Source organism: Hibiscus syriacus, unplaced genomic scaffold, assembly GCF_006381635.1.
Source record: "Hibiscus syriacus cultivar Baekdansim isolate YM2019G1 unplaced genomic scaffold, ASM638163v2 tig00110485_pilon, whole genome shotgun sequence".
Taxonomy (NCBI): domain Eukaryota; kingdom Viridiplantae; phylum Streptophyta; class Magnoliopsida; order Malvales; family Malvaceae; genus Hibiscus; species Hibiscus syriacus.
The window spans coordinates 396,601-417,549 of record NW_024062760.1 but is presented as its reverse complement, the minus strand read 5'-3'; the positions used below and the strand labels follow the sequence as shown (position 1 = coordinate 417,549).

Here is a 20,949-nt window from a genome sequence, read left to right as displayed (position 1 = left end):
GTCTTTCAAGCTCATTGCACGTTCCTTGGGAATTAGGATTGATTGTATGATGTATGCAGGAATTGAATTGAGGACCGATTTGGCAAGCATAATTCTTCCCGCCAGAGATAATGATTTAGCTTTCCAACATGAGAGTCTGTCTTTTACTCTTTCGATGATGCTCCTATAAGTTCTTTTGTTGATCTTGTTATGCATCAGAAGGACTCCCAGGTAATTCCCAAGATTCTCGACCTCTTTGATGCCAATCATATTTGTTATATTGTTTCTGGTATGGGCATTAACATTGTTGGACTAGTAGATGTTAGATTTTTGTAGGTTAACTTTCTGACCCGAGCTGCTACAGAATTTTTTTAGGGTGCTCTGAATAATTCCAATTTGAGAGTTGCCAGCTCCCGCAAAGAGGATGAGATCATCTGCAAAGAAAAGGTGAGAAATGTCAGGACCATTTCTAGACAGTTTAATAGGTTTCCACCTTCCTTGTTCCACAGTTGACGCAATTTCTTGTGCTAATCTTTCCATGCAGATGATAAAAAGGTAACTCGAAAGTGGATCACCCAGTCTAATTCTCCTAGACGGTTTAAAAGGCTCAATAAGTTCTCCATTCCAATTAATTTGTATTGTCATGGAAGTAATGCAGTTCATTATGGCCAAATAATCTTATTAGGCAACCCCAACTTCTCGATACTATCCTTAATAAAACTTCATTCCAATTTGTCATATGTTTTTTCAAGGTCAATTTTGACGGCCAACCACCCTTTCTTTCCTTTCTTTTTATTCATAGAGTGAATAACTTATTGTGCTAGGATAATGTTGTCACTAATAACCCTGCCCGGTATGAAGCTCGTTTGGCTATTGGAGATGATTGTAGGAAGAATAGGTTTAAGGCAGTTTACAATAACTTTAGTAATAATTTTGTAGGTAACCTGACAAAAGCTTATAGGTCTAAATTGAGTAATTCTCTCAGGATTATCCACCTTGGGGATTAAGACCAGACTCGTTATGTTTAAAGCTTCCTCAATCTGTCCACCATTAAGGCAATGTTTGACTAGAGAGCAAACCTTTTCCCCAACCGTGTCCCATTTATTTTGGAAGAAGCTAGGATGAAACCCATCAACTCCGGATTATCCAAATTTAAAAGCTTATTTTTTTTGAATTTTCAGATTATCTGAAAGTGGAATTTATATGATATGTATCCAATCCGATTATCAAAAATTATTTTCATATATCCGATTCAAATTATTTAAAAATAAAAAAATCAGATCGGATATCCGAATTTTAAGATCGATACAACGAATCAGATCAAAACTTTTTTTACACCCCAAAATGTGGCTGATGATTGCTGACGTGGTAGTTACACCAAAATGACTACGATCTATCGGAAGAAATTGGTAAAAGTCAAGTGATGAAAACGCAATCTATTATCAGTCAAGTGACATGGGAGTATTTAACTCAATTTTTTTATAATTTAAAAATGAGTCAAATTTGCTTACTCCTCCGTCAACTATATGTAGGTTATGTATATAGTCTTTGTATTCTAATTTAATTAATTTTAGTTTATATAGTTTTTGAATTTTAAATCGAATGATAAAATTCAATCTGTTTATGTTTCGAATTTTGTATTATGTGTAAGCTATAGGTTTAGTATTTGTAACTCATTTTATTTCATCAAATACCTAAATATGAGCTTATTGGATGATTAGGGAGTAATTGAATGGTCGGTTCCGAAACTTCGCATACAAATGGTCAAATATTATTTAGATGCAAGCAGTGTAGGTGATATCTATTTTGGTCTTTAGCTGCTAAAGCCATTCGGACTCATAAGCGAAGAAAAGTAAGAATGTTTTTGTTTACGACTCAATGAGGTTTTGTTTTTTTCTAGGCATGAAATTGTTGGTGAGCCAATGGAAGTTGGTTCTAATCAACCGAGTTTAGGGTTGGAGTTGTTATTGGTGTTGGATGTTGCAAAAGTTGCTGACCATGCTGCACGAGCACTGAACAATATTGTCTCAAGAAGATCTGGTCATATAATGATGTCCACACTGATGGAAAACCCACTCAGGGCGGCATTGTTGGTTTCATGGTCGTTGATCAAAAGTGAGAATCAAGAACAAAATGTCCTATGCATATAATAATCATTATTGATTCCATGCTCACTTGTGTTTCTTATTAGGTTTATGATGAAAATCCCAGATGGAATGAACCCAGACATGCGACACCATTGTTCTGTGTAGGCTTATAAGGTGACAGTTTACAGTTCATTGAAACACTTTGGTTTAATAGCAAGTGAGTTCTGTGTAGGTGACACTGTTGTTGTGTGTCCAGCCAGTCAGTGTCGTAGAATTTGACACGATCGAGACCTTAGGATTTGAGTAGTTCCACTACCTTGATTGCAGACCGGAGGTTGTTGCCAACTCTTTCATAGTTAACTCTAATAGAACCACGGTATGCAAAACAACAAGAGTAAATGCGTCGCATGAAAAACATACAAAAAAATGGAAATGTGCCCATTTGCTCTTATTCTTAACCTTAAATTAGGCTGTAGTAGTATAGAACTATCCATATGAGGAGAGTCTAAGAAAATGCAAGCTAATTTAAGACTGAAGAAAGACGAGATTGAAAATGTTATAAAAACAATAACATTTTCCTTTGGGCGCGTAACATAAAATGTTAACTTTTTCTAAACATTTTTTGTTGAAAACCTTCTACATAACATTTTCAATTGAACCGAAAATGTTAAAAAATTAACATTTTAAGCTGCGTCCAACTGAAAATGTTATGATTTTCATAACATTTTCGGTCGCGTCTATTTTCTCTCGTTCCTTAACCTTAAATTAGGGTGTGGTAGAGCAGAATTACTCGTGTTACCTGCACTATTGAAGGACATTGTTTGTAGGTGTGTTTAAAATTGGGAATGACATTTTTTTTATACTTGAAATACCATATATCGGCATTTTTTATACTAAAATATCGGATCCAAATCTATCAAGTTTGAGTACCCGGAATTCGAGTACTCATAAAAGTCAAATACCTGTAATTTCAGGTCAAGAATATTCAATTCATATTTTTTTAATTTTCTTCTTTAAATTATATTATTTAAAAAATTTAATATAAAAATATAAAATATAAAATTCTTTAATATGTAATCTTCTCATAAAATTTAAATTCAAATTACATAACTAAAAATTCAAACTTATTAAAAGTTAAATTAAAGAAATACAATTAAACTTAAAATAATTTGAAATTTAAAGAAATAATTTATATTATTAGAGTGAAATAATTTAAGAAATCAATAATTTAGAATATTATGATGAAATAATTTAAATATTAGATATATAATGTTAAAATAAAATAATTTAAGAATTAAGAATTAGATTTATTGACTTTTGATGTCTAAAGAATGTTCGTAAAAAATATGTGCATAATGTTTTTTCCGTTACAAGGTGCCTACTGTTGAGTGACACGTGTCACGTTTATGTTTTTTGATTTTTTTAAAATTATAATAATATTTAAAAACACTTTTTTGAATATGAGCGTGCATGGGTCACTTAATGATTTTTTTAACAGTTGATACCTAAAAGTGTAACGGAGAAAACATTATATACATATTTTTAACAAAAAAAATTCTTCAATTATATTAAACATAAAAATGTATAAGGAACCATGTATCGGGTCAACGAGTATCCAGTCAAAGAATGATTTTTGAATTGGGCCTGATCTAAAAACCTAAAAAATAATAGACCAAATACTCGAGTATTTTGGCCTAATACCCCAGGCGGAAAAATTAATTGGCCCAATAGGCCAAAATAGATTTTAATTTGCAATCTACGAAATTTGCTATAATAAACTTGGAACTCTTCACGTCGAGGTGATGAGTTCCATTAAAAATATTTTTTAATGGTCCTATGTATGTAGGCCCCATGTAGGACAATATTTTAATATTTTCACAGGGACTCGTCACGTCGAGGTGAAGAGTCCTGCTAGAAATTAAATTTTTTATTTTTATGTTTACTAAATAATTTAAAATTTTTATAAAAAAACTTACCAATCTCATCAAGTCGATGTGACGAATTTATCTTGAATTTAAAAAAAAAGTAGTTGTTTCTAGTCGTTATAGAACGGGTAACTACAACGAGCAAATTGTAATGGTCATTATGAAACTCGTCACATCGAAATGACAAATTTAGTAGGATTTTTGAAAAACCTAGTCATTTATGGTTGTTGGTTTGGGGTTATAAATAGGGGTTTTGAGTTTAAGTTTTTTATTGTGTTTTGTTAAGAAAAAAAAACAAATTCAAAATTTTTGAAAAATGTCTACCAGTGATGAAATGTTACTCCTCAATAATGTTCATATTTCTACGCTCGAGCTCGATCCGGATGAAGAATGAAGCATTCGTCAAAGAGGAATGAGTCTTAGAGATCTGCCTGAGCGGATTATTATATATTTGCAACAATCTGAGTTGTATCCAGGGACATTTTTACATGGCTTTAAGGTGAACCTGAAATTGATTACGGCTCTCATTAAACGTTGGAGGTCAGAGACACATACTTTTCATTTTTTGAGTGAAGCGACAATTATATTGGAAGATGTCACTTACCAACTCGATATTCCGGTTAATGGTGCAGCGATAGTAAGGAACAATAGTTTCGACTAAGTCGGAATTGCTTACAAAATTTTGGGAAAGGTGCCACCAACAGAAATTTTAGACGGGTATCAAATACAAATTACTTGGTTGGAGTCTGAATTTAATGTGACAGACGCCTCTACCAAGCAAGATGTGATTTTTACATCTCGAGTGTATTTACTTCAATTGATTGAAGGGAAATTGCTATCGGATAAATTTGGTAATTAGACTCACATTTAGTATCTTCCGATATTGTAGAATTTTACTGAGTGTCACAACACTAGTTTAGGTTCGACTATTTTGGTTTTTTTATACTGGGAACTTTGCAAGGCTATAATTGTCGAACATGGTCAAAAAATGAATGTAACGGGTTGTCTAGTCTTGCTACAATCTTGGGCATGATACCAGTTCCACTTTTTTACGCCAATTACAACAGTCTCAATTGTTTCCGCTCGGCGCAAGGTATTTTTTAGTAAATTTTTAATTTTTATGATATTTTTAATTTTTATATTATTTAGATACCGAAATAAAATTACCGAGATGAAGTTGTCGTATGCAACTAAAAAAGATATATGAATGATAATCGATATCACCGGTCGATATGCGTTCAATATTATTTTTTAAAATTACTAAATTTAATTAATATTTTTCACTTTATTTATACTAACTTGTATTATTAATGTTTACATTTTTTTTTTTGATCCTGTATTATGACGATGAGATCCACTAAATATTGTCATCGGGGTTTTTTAAAGGGTTGGAGTTGTGGTGTGTCGTAACGCCTTTGCTACACTTTGTAATTGTTGAGATTCACGCGGAAAATAGAGTGTTGTGACAATTTGAGTCTCATCAACTGATTCCTATGCAAATTATTAATATGGATGCGCTCCATAAAATTGATACGCGTAGGAAGCATAGCCACAATTGACGAGGAAACATGTTGATTACATTGAGCAATGGAATCATCGTCATTTCTCGATCCCTATGCATTACGAGATTACACCTATCGTTGACCTTAATTTTGACATTTCTCCCTACCTCCGAAATTATGAAGCAAATAGAAAATCATATTTAACGATGTCGTTAGAGGGGGAATAATGGGAATGAGCAAAGGCCAAGAAGAAATCATTATTATTTTCGTCTTCTACTTATGTTTCCGCCTATTATTTTACATCTCAAACCAGTTTTGGTCTTTATCCTCCATATCATGTTTCAACGGAGACTCAATCGAATTGGGTTGAAGGTTCATAGGATGAAATGCAAAGCTCTCAAGCATCTTCGACCGAATATGCAAGTGAGGGTGAATGAGATCATAATATGTATGGTCAACAACATCGCCAAGTCAAGTCAATGATGACAATGGTGGCGTCAAATACTATAAGTCAATCATCGTATTTCGAAGGTGTATCTCAAAGTGAAGTTATGTTCAGTACACCTCTTCAAGAAGAAAATGAAGATGAAGACGATTAAGGCGAATGTCCCGATGTACTCGACGAGTCTCGTGTCATTATCATTCAACGACTTTTCTGCATCATCAAAAACTAAGAAAATATAAATAAATTTTATTATCCATTATATTAGTTTGTAATAAAATTATATAAGTTCATTAATATTATTTATTTATGTTTATTTAATATTTTTAAATTAAATTTGATGAAACTCATCACCTCGACGTGATGAATTTCAACAATTCATTTTTTTTTAAATTTCAAAAGTTGCATTTTACACAAAGAGTATTTTTAAAAAAAATTAAAGTAAATTCGTCACATCGACGTTACGAGATTGACTATCTTTTTTATTTTTAAAATTTTAAAATTATGTAGTAAATATAAAAATAAAAAATTAATTTCTAATAGGACTGTCACCTTAAAGTGACATTTCCCTGAAAAATATTAAATTATTGTCCATGAAAAATATTAAATTATTGACCCAGATAGAACCATATGCCTGAGATCACTAAAATATTATTTTCGATGATTCACGTAACAAATGTCTGAGATTACAAATTAAAATTTATTTTGATCTATTAGGCTAATTAATTTTTTCGCCGAAGGTATTGGGAAAAAAAACCAAATACTAGACTCATAAAATCAAATATTTTCATTATAAATATAAAAATATTTAATTCTCATTATAAATATCAGAATATTTAATTCGAATAGTCGGGTCGATGGGCCAAAAACTAAATTCTAAAATTTACCCTTCCATACAAAAATGAAAGAACAGAGCAGAACGTTATCTCACCGAACTCCAAAAATATCCAGCGCCAAACCAAAACGAAACCTCAAATGCTGCTTCCATCTCTCCACCTCCCGCCACCCAAAACCCCGCCGCCGACGCCACTTTACCTCAAATTCCGCACGTCACGCCACCAAAACCTCCGCTATCTCAAAGCCATAGGCATCATCCATCCCCACACAAAACCCACCAATCTCCCATCCCCTCAAACAACCAATCACCTCATCTCCACCGTCAATTTCCTCAAATCCAAGGGCATCCACGACCAAGACTTCCCCGGCCTCGCCATCCTTTGTCCTGAACTCTTCGCCCCCGACTTCGACCCATCCCAAATCGAACACGTTTTCCATTTCTTAATCTCCGATCTAAACGCCACCGTACAAGACTTCCGCGGCTTGATCGTGAACTGCCCGCACATCTTGTTATCGGACGTCGAATACTGTTTGAAACCCCCGGCCGAGTACTTGAAAGGGCTCGGAGTAGAGAAACTGAACGAGCCGAGTAAACAGAAAGCGTTTCTGTTGAACGCGAGGGCGAAGAAATTGAAGGAGAAGATCAGGTTCTTGAGGAGTAGAGGGTTGAGGTTCAAGGAGGCGGCGATTTTTTGCGCAAGGATGCCGGCGATCTTCGGGTACAACGTGGATGATAATTTGAGGCAAAAAATCGAGTTTCTGGTGGAAGAGATGGAGAGGGAATTGAAGGATTTTCCGCAGTATTTGGGTTCAGTTTGCATAAGAGGATTGAGCCAAGGCATTGGCATTTGAAGCAGAGGAATGTGAGGATCAAGTTGAATGGGATGTTGTGGAGTGATCAAAGGTTTTACTCTAAATGGAAGTGAAAGGAGGGTTTGGTGAAGATGCTCTATTTGAAATTAGGGTTCGTGTAATTACTATTCTTTTGGTATAGATTTTTTTTTATCAATTTAACATTTTTTTACAATATTGTAATCTAATCTAATAAAATCAAATCAAAACAATTAGATAATTATATGATACTGTAAAATACCACAATCCATTACCCACAAAAATAACCTAAACTATGATAAATTGTCATTAGAAGAGTATTAAAACAATAAATAACAGGCAGCTTTTCAGGTTGAAAATGTACTCATTTTTTTTATCTCGGAGGATTTCAGATTTTTGGTTAAAGCCCCAAAGCAATTTTAAACATATAAGCAACGCATGATTAATCAAATGAAAACGTAATAATTTGATCCATTTTGCATCATTTGCTTTGCCTGTTTTTCTGAACAAATGGCCCTAAAAAGATCAACCCAAGCTGTGTACCATCCCATGGCAATTATGTAAAACAAGAAATTCTGCGGTAAACATTAGGTTTCATTAGATGAAGCTCCAAGTTCCCCTGTATACGATCAGTTAAAATGAAATACTCGACCTGCTTTTTGTCTACAGTCTCCAATCTGATCACTACACAGAAGATCAGTCCAAACTCTCGACCCTTCGCTTATCCTGCAATTGTCAATCGATGTAAAGATAAACATATATGTTCTCAAGTCCATAGAACACAGTTTTTCGTTCTGGTGGGAAAAACCAGAAATAAGCCCCGAACATCCAGGGTTTCTGAGGGGAAAAAACTGAAGCATGGGTGAATGGTGACAGAATTACTCGACCAGCTTTTCGTCCGCAATACAACATAGGCAAAGCATGAATATAAATTCTCCATGCCTCGAAGGTAGAATCTTCATACAATTTTGGTAAAATACTTACCAGGAACCGCACGCTTTAACTCTGTTTTGTTAACAGTTCGATGTCAGCTCCGACCTCTGCAATCTTGGCATTCTTGGAAGCCTTTGCCAGTCGGGCAATGTTCACAACATCAAAGTCCATTGCTAGCTTTTTCACCAGACCCTCGTGCATCTGTGCACAGGAAGATTTAATCTTATCAGGAAAACTAAAAGAATCTGGAGGAAAATCAAAAAGTGAATCAAGTAAAGCAACAAGTTAATCTGCAAAGTAGAGAGGAATAGTTTTGGGGGGAACTTCGTTATGCTGCAGTTCATGCGGTCACAAATCCAAATGACAAACAACCATGCTGAAGGTAAGACATTAGAGTTAGAAGATAATACCAGTGATCCAATGGCAACTAAAGCTCGGAATCTTGAATCTACTTCTAGGTTTTCCTGTTCAGCAATCTGTGCCAGAAGTCAAAACAATGAATAAAGTTAGTATTTCTGTTGCCGAAGATCATTACTAAACAAATTATCATTGTAATCCATTGCAGCATGCACAAGATTGATTTATTTGAGAAGACAAATCAAATCGGAGATTGATACTGGAAATATGGAATTTAATTCCAAAGTTCGGGAATAATAGAATAAAGCAAACCTCTAAAGCTGCTGAAAGAACATGGGATTGGCCTTCTTCATCCTTCTTTTCAACTAGCAGCACTGCATAACTGTGAAGCACCCGCATGATTACTTACATCAGAGAAGGTGATTCATTGTAATTATCAATGAAAACTAAAAACATGTATAAAGCAGTGGAGCAACAAAAGCAATTTATAAAAGAGATGTAAGTGACAAAGTCAACAATAAAAAAACAAGCCTGGCAATATGGTAGTAATACCCCACCCCCTACCTCTCTTCAACGTCAAAAGTCATAGAAGTAAAAAACGTTGCAAAAATTAAGGAAAGGTCAACTCGGCCTTTTAGGACAAACGATATCTAAAATAAGAGGCAACCATTAAACTGTCACAAATGTATTCATCTATTTACATAAACAGAATGCTTACTTTAGTATCAGTGTAGAATAAGCCAATTGTAAATTCTTGTTTGGAGATGCGAGACAACTTGAAAATGCATCAAGAATCTGCAATAGCAGAAAATAAACCCTCTAAAAGCAATACCAATATCCTAGAAGATAAAACAATAACAGTGTGATCAAAATGTAAATATAAGCTGTGGAGAAAAGGCTCAGAAACATAATCTACAGCTGCTCCTAGAGTCGGTAAATTATTGCATTGATCCTATGTGGATCAGACAAACAAACCTTTTTTTCTTTCATGGGTATAACGTTAAGAGCAGGGATTTGATAACATCCAATTTAAAAGCCAATCAAACAAGCAATGGACAGCAGTAATAGTTTGTTACAGAGAAGAGAAACGTTTGTTAGCTTAAACATTTATTAAAAAAGTGTAGGAATTATAGAGATGATTTGTTACCATTCTTATAGAGATATGATTTGTTCCCATTCCTATAGAGATATGATTTGTTCCCATTCCTATAGAGATATGATTTTGTAAATAGATTTCTATAATCCCTTATTTTAAGGTATCATATCCTAGGATTATTATTTTTTCCTTTCTTAGAGTTTCCTACTTTAGAGAGATATTTTGTATATAAATATGTAATCTGTCATATTGAAAAGAATAAGAAATTACAGAGAATCACTCTGATTTCTACATGGTATCAACTTAGGTTACGGTTTCTTTCCAACCTAAACGATGTCCACAACTTCTTCTCCTACTACGGAGATCACTTCAAATCCAAAAAAAATTTCTGGTTCTGCTGCTCAATCAGAAGGTAATCTGGTCATGAAAGAACCAGAAGGTAAACCTCATACTACAGTTTTTTTCTCCTCCCAGTCATCCCATAATTGGATCCTCGATTCTGGTGCTACGGATCATATGACTGGTAATAAGGATTTATTTTGCAATTTTTTTTTCCAAACTTTGGTAAAGCTGTCAAAACGGCTGATGGTTCTTTGTTCAAAATAGAAGGACATGGCACTGTTATTCTCAATGACCAGATTGTACTTAAAAATGTCCTCTTCGTACCAAATCTGGCTTGCAATCTCGTTTCCGTTAGTAAACTTTCCACCGACTTGCACTGCTCTGCAATTTTTAATGATATTGATTGTACTTTGCAGGCACTGAACTCGAAGAAGATGATTGGTAAGGCCAGCTTGCAGAATGGTCTCTACATTCTTCCTGCCTCTACTAAAACCGAAATCTCGAAATCTTTCACCACTTTAAAAAAAGTTGATAATGTTATGTTATGACACTATCGTTTAGGTCATCCTAGTTTTCACTATCTTGTAAAAGTTTTTCCTCCTCTATTCATTCATAAAATGCCAAAAAAATTTTCTTGCAAAGTTTGTTCTCTTGCCAAACATAATAAATCAACTTATTCTCCTTCTACATATAAGCCTTCTCACCCTTTTGCTTTGATCCACAGTGATATTTGGGGTCCTTCTCGGGTGAAGAATGCTGATAATTGTAAGTGGTTTATCAATTTCATTGATGATCACAGTAGGATAACTTGGACTTATTTGCTAAAAGATAAATCTGAAACTGCTGGTATTTTTACCCAATTTTATAACATAGTTCTCATTCAATTTGGGTCTAAAATTCAGCTCTTTAAATCTGATAATGTCAGTGAATTTTTTGCTAAGTCTTTGGGTGCGTTTTTCAGGAAAAGGGCATAGTTCAGATTAGTTCTTATGTTGACACCCCACAACAAAACGGTATTGCCGAAAGAAAAAATAGACACCTCATTGAAGTTACTCGTTCTCTTCTATTTACCACTAATGTATCAAAATATTTGCGGGGGAAGCCTTATTAACTGCCACATATTTAATCAATCGAATGCCTAGTAAGGTTTTACAATTTCAAACACCTCAATCTATATTTTTGCAATACTTTCCCCATTTTAAACCTATCTCCTCCATTCTTCCACTTAAAATATTTGGTTGTACTGTTTTTATCCAAAACATTGCTCCTAATAAGTCCAAGTTAGATCCTAAATATTAAAGTGTGTACTGGTTGGGTATTCTTCACTCAAGAAAGGTTATAAATGTTATCATCCTCCTTCTAAAAGATTTTTCACCACTATGGATATCACTTTTTATGAGCAGGATCTCTATTTCATTCAGGCTGAAATTCAGAGGGAGACATGGAGGGATTTTTAGCCATATCAGGTATCTCCACCCACTTTTCATTCTCAACCTTCAGAATTGCCATCATCCTTGTCTTTACCTCTAGATTTGTCACCTGTAACTACTCCCATTGATCCACCGGTAGTCCTATCACTTCACCCATACCCACTTTAAATCCTTCCTGAAAAATACACCTACTCCCATTCAAAATCTTCCACAAACAAACACCAATCAAACAGCTCCGTTTCTATACAAGGAAAAGAAAACACATTCCGACGCTGTTTTGCAATCTGATTCTTGCCGAGAATTGGATTTGGGTCCAGCTGCCAAAATAGAAGAAGAAATCAGTAAGTCTACTTCCACTACTTCAGATGACTTCCCTATTGCTATAAGAAAAGGGGTTAGACAGTGCACCAAGCATCCTATTGAAAAATTTGCTGGTTATAATTCTCTAATGCCTTCTTTTCAAGCATTTACAGCAACCTTGGATAAAAAACAGGTTCCCACAAGCATAATTAAAGCTCTAAAGGATTCTAAATAGAAAAGGGCTGTTGAAGAGGAAATTTCTGCACTAGAGAAATGCTACTTGGACTGTTACAGACCTTCTTCAAGGAAAAAAGGTTGTTGGCTGTAAATGGATCTTTGCTGTAAAGTATAACTCTAATGGTAGCATCCAACGATACAAAGCGAGACTAGTGGCCAAAGGTTTTACGCAAACATATGGGATAGATTCACATAAAACTTTGGCACCTGTGGCAAAGCTGAATACTGTTCGAGTACTCCTAAGTTTGGCTGTAAATTGCGATTGGCAATTACACCAACTTGATGTAAAAAACGCTTTTCTTAATGGCCAGCTAGAAGAAGAAGTCTATATGAAAATGCCACCTGGCTTACAGTCTGCTGAAGGTAGCAATAAGCAAGCTCAACAAGTCTCTATACGGGTTAAAACAATCACCCATAGCTTGGTTCGAGAGGTTCACTAAAGTCATCCTAAAAAACGGCTACAAGCAGTCCCTCGCCGATCATACTCTTTTCATCAAGGTAACTTCTATAGATAAGAAAGTATCCTTATTGTGTACGTGGACGACATAATTCTTACCGGAGATGATGAAGAGAGATTTGCAATTTGAAGAGGTGTTAAATAAGGAATTCGAAACCAAGGATTGGGAAAGCTAAGGTATTTCCTAGGAATGAGGGTGGCAAGGTCAAAAGAAGGACTTGTGATCAACCAAAGAAAATATATACTTGATTTACTCAAAGAAAACTGGTTTTCTTGGGTTGTAAGCATTTCCTGTAAATGTGATAAGTCAACACATGATAATCCTACTAAAGAGCATATGGCAGCAAATAGAATTCTCAAGTACTTGAAAAACTCCAGGACACGGTTTAATGTTTAAGAAGACACAAGACAGAACTGTTAAGATCTTTACAGATTCTAGTTGGGCCGGAGACCTTACTGAAGGAGATCCACTAGTGGCTACTGCACCTTTGTTTGGGGAAACCTTACAACTTGGAGAAGTAATAACAATCTGTCGTTTCAAGTAGTGCTGAAGCTGAATTCAGAGCACTAGCATTGGGAATATGCGAAGGAATTTGGCTACTTAAACTACTGAAAGAACTTGTCACTAATCAAGAGGATCACTTTGAAGTTTTGTGTGATAATCAATATGCTATTCAAATTGCCAGAACCAGTTCAACATGATCGGACAAAGCATGTTGAGATTGATAGGCATTTTATTGCTGATCAAGTTAACAAAAAGACGGCCACACTTTCATACATTCCTTCAGAAGAACAAGTTGCAGACATTCTTACTAAGGCTTTGCCAAAGCCTGTTTTCAATAAATTCCTATTCAAGCTGGGATTATACAATGTATATTCTCTAGTTTGAGGGGAAGTATAGGAATTATAGAGATGATTTGTTACCATTCCTATAGAGATATGATTTGTTACCATTCCTATAGAGATATGATTTTGTAAATATATTTCTATAATCCCTTATTTTAAGGGATCATATCCTAGGATTATTATTTTTTCCTTTCTTAGAGTTTCCTACTTTAGAGAGATATTTTGTATAAATATGTAATCGTCATATTGAAAGAATAAGAAATTACAGAGAATCACTCTGATTTCTACAAAAAGAGAGGAATATAATAATGTGTCTTAAATAACTAAACCACAACTGCACAAACAATTAAACAGAGACAATGTCATGCACACATGCACATTAGTTTCACTCAATAGCAATCTAGGTCCATTTCAAGGTCGTGGAAAGAGACACAAGGACCAGGAGCTCAACATCCCATTCTGTAATCAAAACGCCGAAGTCAAAAAACTTGATTTAGCAAAATAAGATTTTAAGTTTGATAGATGAAACTTACATCACTGCGATGCTTTTGCAGCCATCCTAGTAGCTAGAATTCTTGAAAAAATTAGTTACAGCACGGATACTGGTTAAAGATTTGCTGGAACTGCAGGTTCAGTTGTGACTTTTGTAATCATTTCCATTACCACATCTAGTTCAGGACATAAACTTGAAGTTAGAACTTAATATAGAGTATAACAAAGAGGAAGGAACAGTTGCATAAAACATTATCTACTATTTGGTTTATAGATTTTAAAGGACATGTTTATGCCAGAGCAACTAGAGGTCCAACTCAGGCCATCTAGTTTATAGAGCAGTCCATAGAGGTTTCATCAATAAAATAGGAGCTAACCTGTTCATTGGAGTTGTCAAATATAATTAGGATATATTCATATATAGTTATTTGGATAAAATATAAAGTTTATAGGGACATTCCCGGTTGCAACAATTACTTTACAAAAAGAAAGGTAAAATAGTGGAGAATCTTTAAGCTAGGTACCATTGATTTCAACATGCCTCAGAAGTACAGCCGCCCCATCAGGGTGCAAAACAATCATCCTCAGAATGTCGATAACTGCAGAAACAGAAGCAAGCCACCGGAAAGGTGAAATATTGAATTTGAAACATTAAAGGAAGACTATCGCTGACATGAACAAGAATAATCAGCTTCACATATAGTGCCGCTTCAATTAAAATAACACACCCATACCAAAGGCAAAGAAACAATTTAACTAAGAGATCACAAACTAAATAATACCTCCATACCGAAGAAACAATCTAAAAAAGACACCACAAACTAAACTTTAAAGCTTCTACACACTAACCAGGAAATATCATTGCAAGTGGCCATGATTTCAGCAATTTCAGCAACAAGGCTATGTCAACATCAGCAAATGTGCTTGAATGGTAATGTGATGTGTCCTTCAGAATTTTAACAATAGCACCCAGTCTAGATATCTCAGGCTCTGTCAGAGACAAGTCCTTTTTTCCTTCACAAGAATGACAATTGATCCATTATATGGGAAACTCGGTACAAGAGAATAGCAATGATGTAACAGAATAACAATGGTACAGCAGGCAGCCACATAAGTAAACAAGGCAGGTCCAAGACAAATAAAATAATGCGTACGGATATTAGGTAGTCAGTCAAAACTTGTCCCTTAGAAACCAAAGGATAAATCTAAAACAGGGATGAAGACTATTAAGGAAACCATTAGGACCACAAATATAAATTTATTCACGATTCAAGGTTCGATATATGAGAATGAGCTATCAGCATAACAAAGTGATGTATAAGATGTCTCAAAAGTTAAACACTAAGAACATTATGAGGAATATTGGTGCAGCATAATACTATCATAGACAAAAATAAACATAAATGCAAATATATAAATAAGAATGATTGATTTCAGAATCTACCAAATCAGCCAGTAGTGTGCTGTTGAACTCTGAAATCTTTTTGAGGATGCCATCAAATTGAGCCGCATCAAAAACCAGCATTCCCCTCTGGAATGAAAAATAGAGAATAATCTAAAACATTTTTTTATTGAAACTAGAAGTAAACACAGCTAAGAAATCTAATAATTATAATTTACACAGGTGCGGAGTGCAAGAATATTCAGCATTGTTAACCAAAACAAAGCACAACTCTTTGTTGTATTTTAAGCAATCAATTCCACCTAGAAGAATATCCTTCTAGTAGAGAAGACACGAGTCAGATTTTAACATCTACTTAGTACTTGTATGTGTTATGTACTTATTTGCTTAAAGATAGTGTGTAGTTACAAACCTTAGGGATGTGCTTAAAGGTAGGTTTAGCCGATATACCTGCATACAAATTAACACGGATATATACATATCAGGGATCAAAAGAAATCTTGTTGGCACTTGGCAGAATTGAGAGCAGATCTGCTAGAAATTCAAAAGATCTGCTCTCAATTCAAAAAATAAGAATCTATATATAATTTCACTTTTTAAGCAAACACAAACCAGAAGAATATGATGGCTGTCCAGGTACATAAGCATTCGCTGCAATAAAATACACAAGACGCTAATCATTGCTAACAATTAACCAGTAGTGAACCTCATATAAGGCTTCCAACAGTGAGGTCAGAATCGTCAGATCTAAAAAATTATTATACTCACCCCCGGTATATGGATCTCGGAATGTTGGATCAATATTGAAATCCTTTTGCCCAGTATTTTGAAGTATAAACTCCACAATTTGTTGACGGTAGGAAAGAGGAAGGTTCTCCTTCAGAAGCCATTTATCAGCAGTGTCATAAGGATTATCTGGAAACATAGTAGGTCGTGTTATCATTTAAGGTTAATATTGCATTCTCAAATTATCTTTTGTATGACACTTACAAGTCGTTAAAATTATAATGTAAAATTGTAAAAGACATGTTCACTATCATGAATTTGATCACAAGTGATAAGGTAGTCCTTAAAATGGTTTTTCCTCGTCACAAACAACATGGTTATAAATAGTAAACATTGCATGCCTGATACATGATAAAATTTCACAAAGAATAACAAGCTGGAGGAAGACATGCTTCCTATTGTTCATAAGAAGGTAAAAGGTGATATGATAAAAAAAATTATTTTCTTGTCTTCTTATTTACAAAGAAGATAGTAAATTTTTACAAAGGAAGGCCATCAGGGGAATTAGAGAAGGATAAAAGATAAGGGTAACAGAAGGGTTGCACCCAAAAGAACTGAGGGAAAATGCATTAATTTTGGAACAACAGAAAGTACAAGGCCAAGAATAGAGAGAAACCTGATCGATTGTAAGGTAACTTACGAATAGGCTCCCCATCACCGATATCAACATCAAATACTGAGTCAGGATACATAAGAATTATGAATATATTTACATTTACGTCATTAACCTTAAATGAGTAAGAAGCAAAGCTGCAGACCATAATCATATTGCACTCCATCAAGAACAGAGCGGTTCGTGCTGTCATCTGGACCGTCAACTACTTCACCAATCTGAATCAGAAAGCAACAGCCAAATATAAGAATTTGTACATGGAAGTAGCAAATGTTAAGCCAAAGTTAGCAAGAGATCATATTGCATCACTAATAAATGGTCCAACCCCTATCCAGGGGCAGAAGCCAAAAAGAATTTATGTGGGGGTGGGGGGGGGGGGCTGAATTATTACATATGTATATATATATATATATATATATTGGGGGGAGATGCAATTAGACCATCGTATTAACTTATACTTTCACAATTTTTAATGGACTTAAGTGCATGTTTATCATTTTGGAGGGACAAGGCCAGCGTCTGCCTCTATCTAGGGAACAATTTGACTTGGAACCTTTTAGAAAGACAAAGTCATACATTTATTTAAAACAAAATCTGAAAAATGCTACTTATGAATCGAAAAAGCAGAATAAATAAGGACAAAAACATCAAAGCTTTCATGTTTCTCAAATAAAGTGAAGTGTCAAAATGAACAGTGCACTCCAGATAAGTGAGACAACTTTTAAAGGAGAAAGAAAATAACCAAGAAGAATTAGAATGAAGTTACTTTATCCCATTCTGTTCTCTCATATTCCATGAATAAGCTACACCATTATCGCCTTCTCTAACAATTTTTGTCTGGCCATCACTAGTTCCTGATCAAATACACCAACCATTAACTAATATATTTAGCTGCTACCACCAAAGATATGATAAGAAGAAAAAAAACACTATGGTCAGGAAAATTTAGTAATTCTAAATCTCTAAAGAGAATAATGCCCTTAGCACCATATAAAAAACTAAATGTACTGGCAGTTAGTTAAACCTCCGACACTCTCCCTAATACAAACACAAAGGTAAGAGATGGAATCAGGCAAATCTAAAAAAGTTAAAACCTTAGGAACTCTTGAGTGATCCAGAAAGCAATCACTGCATAATAGATGAACTGCTGGGGAGAAGAATATTTTACTGAAATATAGAAGAAAGGAGAATCGGAAAAGAAATAAATAGTTGCCAAAGAGTTCCATGTTTTTACTAAGAAAGGTGACCAATGCACAAGATGATCAAATATAACAATAAGGTAAGCATATGATAACGGCAAGTGTTATAGATCATACCTACTCAATTTGTATTCGGAAAGTTCTGAAGCATATGCCTCAAGTTCCACTGGATCTGCAACGTTTCCCTGATCTACTGTCCAATTCTTGACTCCGAACATGCAGTTGCAATATCCCATTTCCAAAATTTAGCATCCCAAACACAACCAGGTGCTCTAAGCTTTGTATACAAACTCCATCTGCGATAAGAAACATTAATCTTAGCAATTATAACAATACCTGTGAATCACAGGACCCATTTTTAGCTATAAGTGTAAAGAAGATAAAATCCTATAACCAGTAATGTTTCTTACAGACTATTCACAAAAAATAAAACATAAGCTTACTACTGAGAGGGGAAAAAAGAAAATATTCCTTTAATGTGATGAAATATATCAAAGGAAGTTAAGGAACTGGTGATAGAAAAAAAAAGAACAAATTTATCAACTGAAGACGGAAAATAAATAATTTAAAAACGGAAGTTATATTATTGTTTTACTCATGTAAAAATGCACTCAAAACCAAGAAAGCCAAAGAAGATTCACAGAATTTGTTAAGTAATCTAAGAATAAGCAACTAATAGTCCTCCAAAGTCAACTAAAAAATTACTCTATATTATGAACCCCATGACTAACAGTTGCATACCTTAGTCACTAATTCATGAATGTGGTTATATTTTAAACAGAAATATAAATGGAAGACAGAAACAATCACCTTTCCATATCTTTGCAAAACGGTCTTCACTACCACTGACAATTAGTCCAGAAACATGAGAATCCACTGAATAGACAATGGATGTATGACCAACCATCACCATTAATACTTCACCACTCTGTGCCCATAGCATAATGGAACTAATGCAGACAAAAGAAAGGGTATTAAGAATTACTCACATACATTTAAGAAATAGAAACACAATCAATAACTAAAAGAGATATAAAGTAACAAGTAAATGAAATTAAAAGTAAAAGCGCAGCCTCCTTGTAGTCTTAATTTGTGGTAACGGAATAATGAAAGAAGCGGTGAAGTTTACTAACCCATCATGTGATGCAGAAAGAATCCCCAATCCATGCATGACTGCCAAACCCCGAACAGTATCTACACAATCCTCAAACGCATGAGTGCTAGTGCAAGCCAATATCTACCGTTGTATAACAAGACATGCTCTTTCCGAGTAACGGCAGTTAAACCCGGCAAGCCTTTATAGTTTATACCTAATAACCCAACCAATAAGAAAAGCATGATAAAAGTAGGGGAGCAGGGAGACTTACCGGTATGCCCAGTAAAAGCGTGCAAACAAGTCATGCCTCTCCAAAGTTTCAAGGTTGTGTCAGTCGAACCTGCAGTAAATTAAAGAAGTTAAATCTCTTTTTCCCCAACTTTTTTTGTTCACTCACGATTCATATAGAACTCTTATGATAATATGACAAAATAATTATTGTTAACAGACCAGAAGACAACACTTTTACCAACAAAATAGATGAATTTGCTTCATTGAATAACTTTAAAAAAAAATAATGAGAGAGAATAGATGTACCTGAAATTAGCTCCCCTGAAGGAAGCTTTATTACAGCTTGGATGGCTGACTTATGTGCCTCCCAAGATTCAACAGGTGACCCTTCTCCATCGTTTTAAAGTGCTAAGATACAGAAGCACCACATAAACAGATGGTTAACTAAAACTATTTTTGAACATTAAAGGAAGCCAAACATAACTATTTCACACAAATGTAAAGCACTTCCCATCGAACACTGTAATTAACTCACCAATCAACGGATGAGGAAACAATATCACCATCATCCAATACGACACCAGTAACTTGCAATTGGTGACCCTTCAGTGACTGCACTTTCTCCCCAGACCTCAAGTCCCAAACAAAAGCCATAGTATCCATTCCACCGGACACATCCCACCTTCCGCAAACTCCTCATCCGGGAAATCCAAGCCAATGGACCGACGAAACTCGAATGCCCTAAGAGAATCTTAGACGAAACATACTTACGCTTATCTGACGAATCAATTGACCAGAACCTAACCGTTCTGTCTCTTGAAGAAGTGGCGATACCTTCATTTCCACAAACACATATTCCACGAACCTAAAAAATAATAAAAACTCAGCTACAACTTTTTTCAAAAACCTAACTGATTGAAATTAAAAGGAAGATGGCGAATACATAATCAAGAAGAAGAAGAAAACAGAGATCTTACGTCGTCTTCGTGGCCTCGTAATTGGCATCGGAGCTGATATTGCTTGAAATCGATTTCCATGGAACTCATTGCCGCGGGGTTCTAGAGAAAAAAAGGTGAAAAATCTCTCAGTTGATTTAAAATTGAAGTGATCTTAGAAAAAGAGTTGCCAAAGGAGTATCGCTTCTTTGCCAAGTCTTTTATAAATTCTCTGTTTTGTTAAATTAAACAAAAATAAAGGAAATTGTTTTCTTTTCTGGTCTTTTTCTTCTCTTTATTAACTTCTCCTCTCCATGATATATGTACAGTAGGGTTATCGACTTAATTATTAAATTTTAAAATTACAAATTAATTTTAATACTAAATTACATAAATGATCTTCCGATTATATGATATTATTTTATTGAGTCTTTCGATAATTAAAATTTATAAAATGGTTCATTGATTTTAAATTATTGCTTTGTTGAGTCATTTGACTATTAAAAGTTACAAAATGATTATCTTACTATTTATTATGTTATTTTTCGTTAAAAATTAACGATGCATGTTAATCTATTGTATGATATATGAAAG

At 34.6% G+C, this 20,949-nt stretch overlaps 2 pseudogenes; one reads left to right on the top strand and one right to left on the bottom strand.

Annotated features, from left to right (window-relative positions):
* Positions 1–6,832: 6,832 nt before the first annotated feature.
* Positions 6,833–9,915, top strand: LOC120129391 (annotated as a pseudogene).
* Positions 8,046–20,601, bottom strand: LOC120129392 (annotated as a pseudogene).
* Between the last annotated feature and the right edge of the window lie 348 nt (positions 20,602–20,949).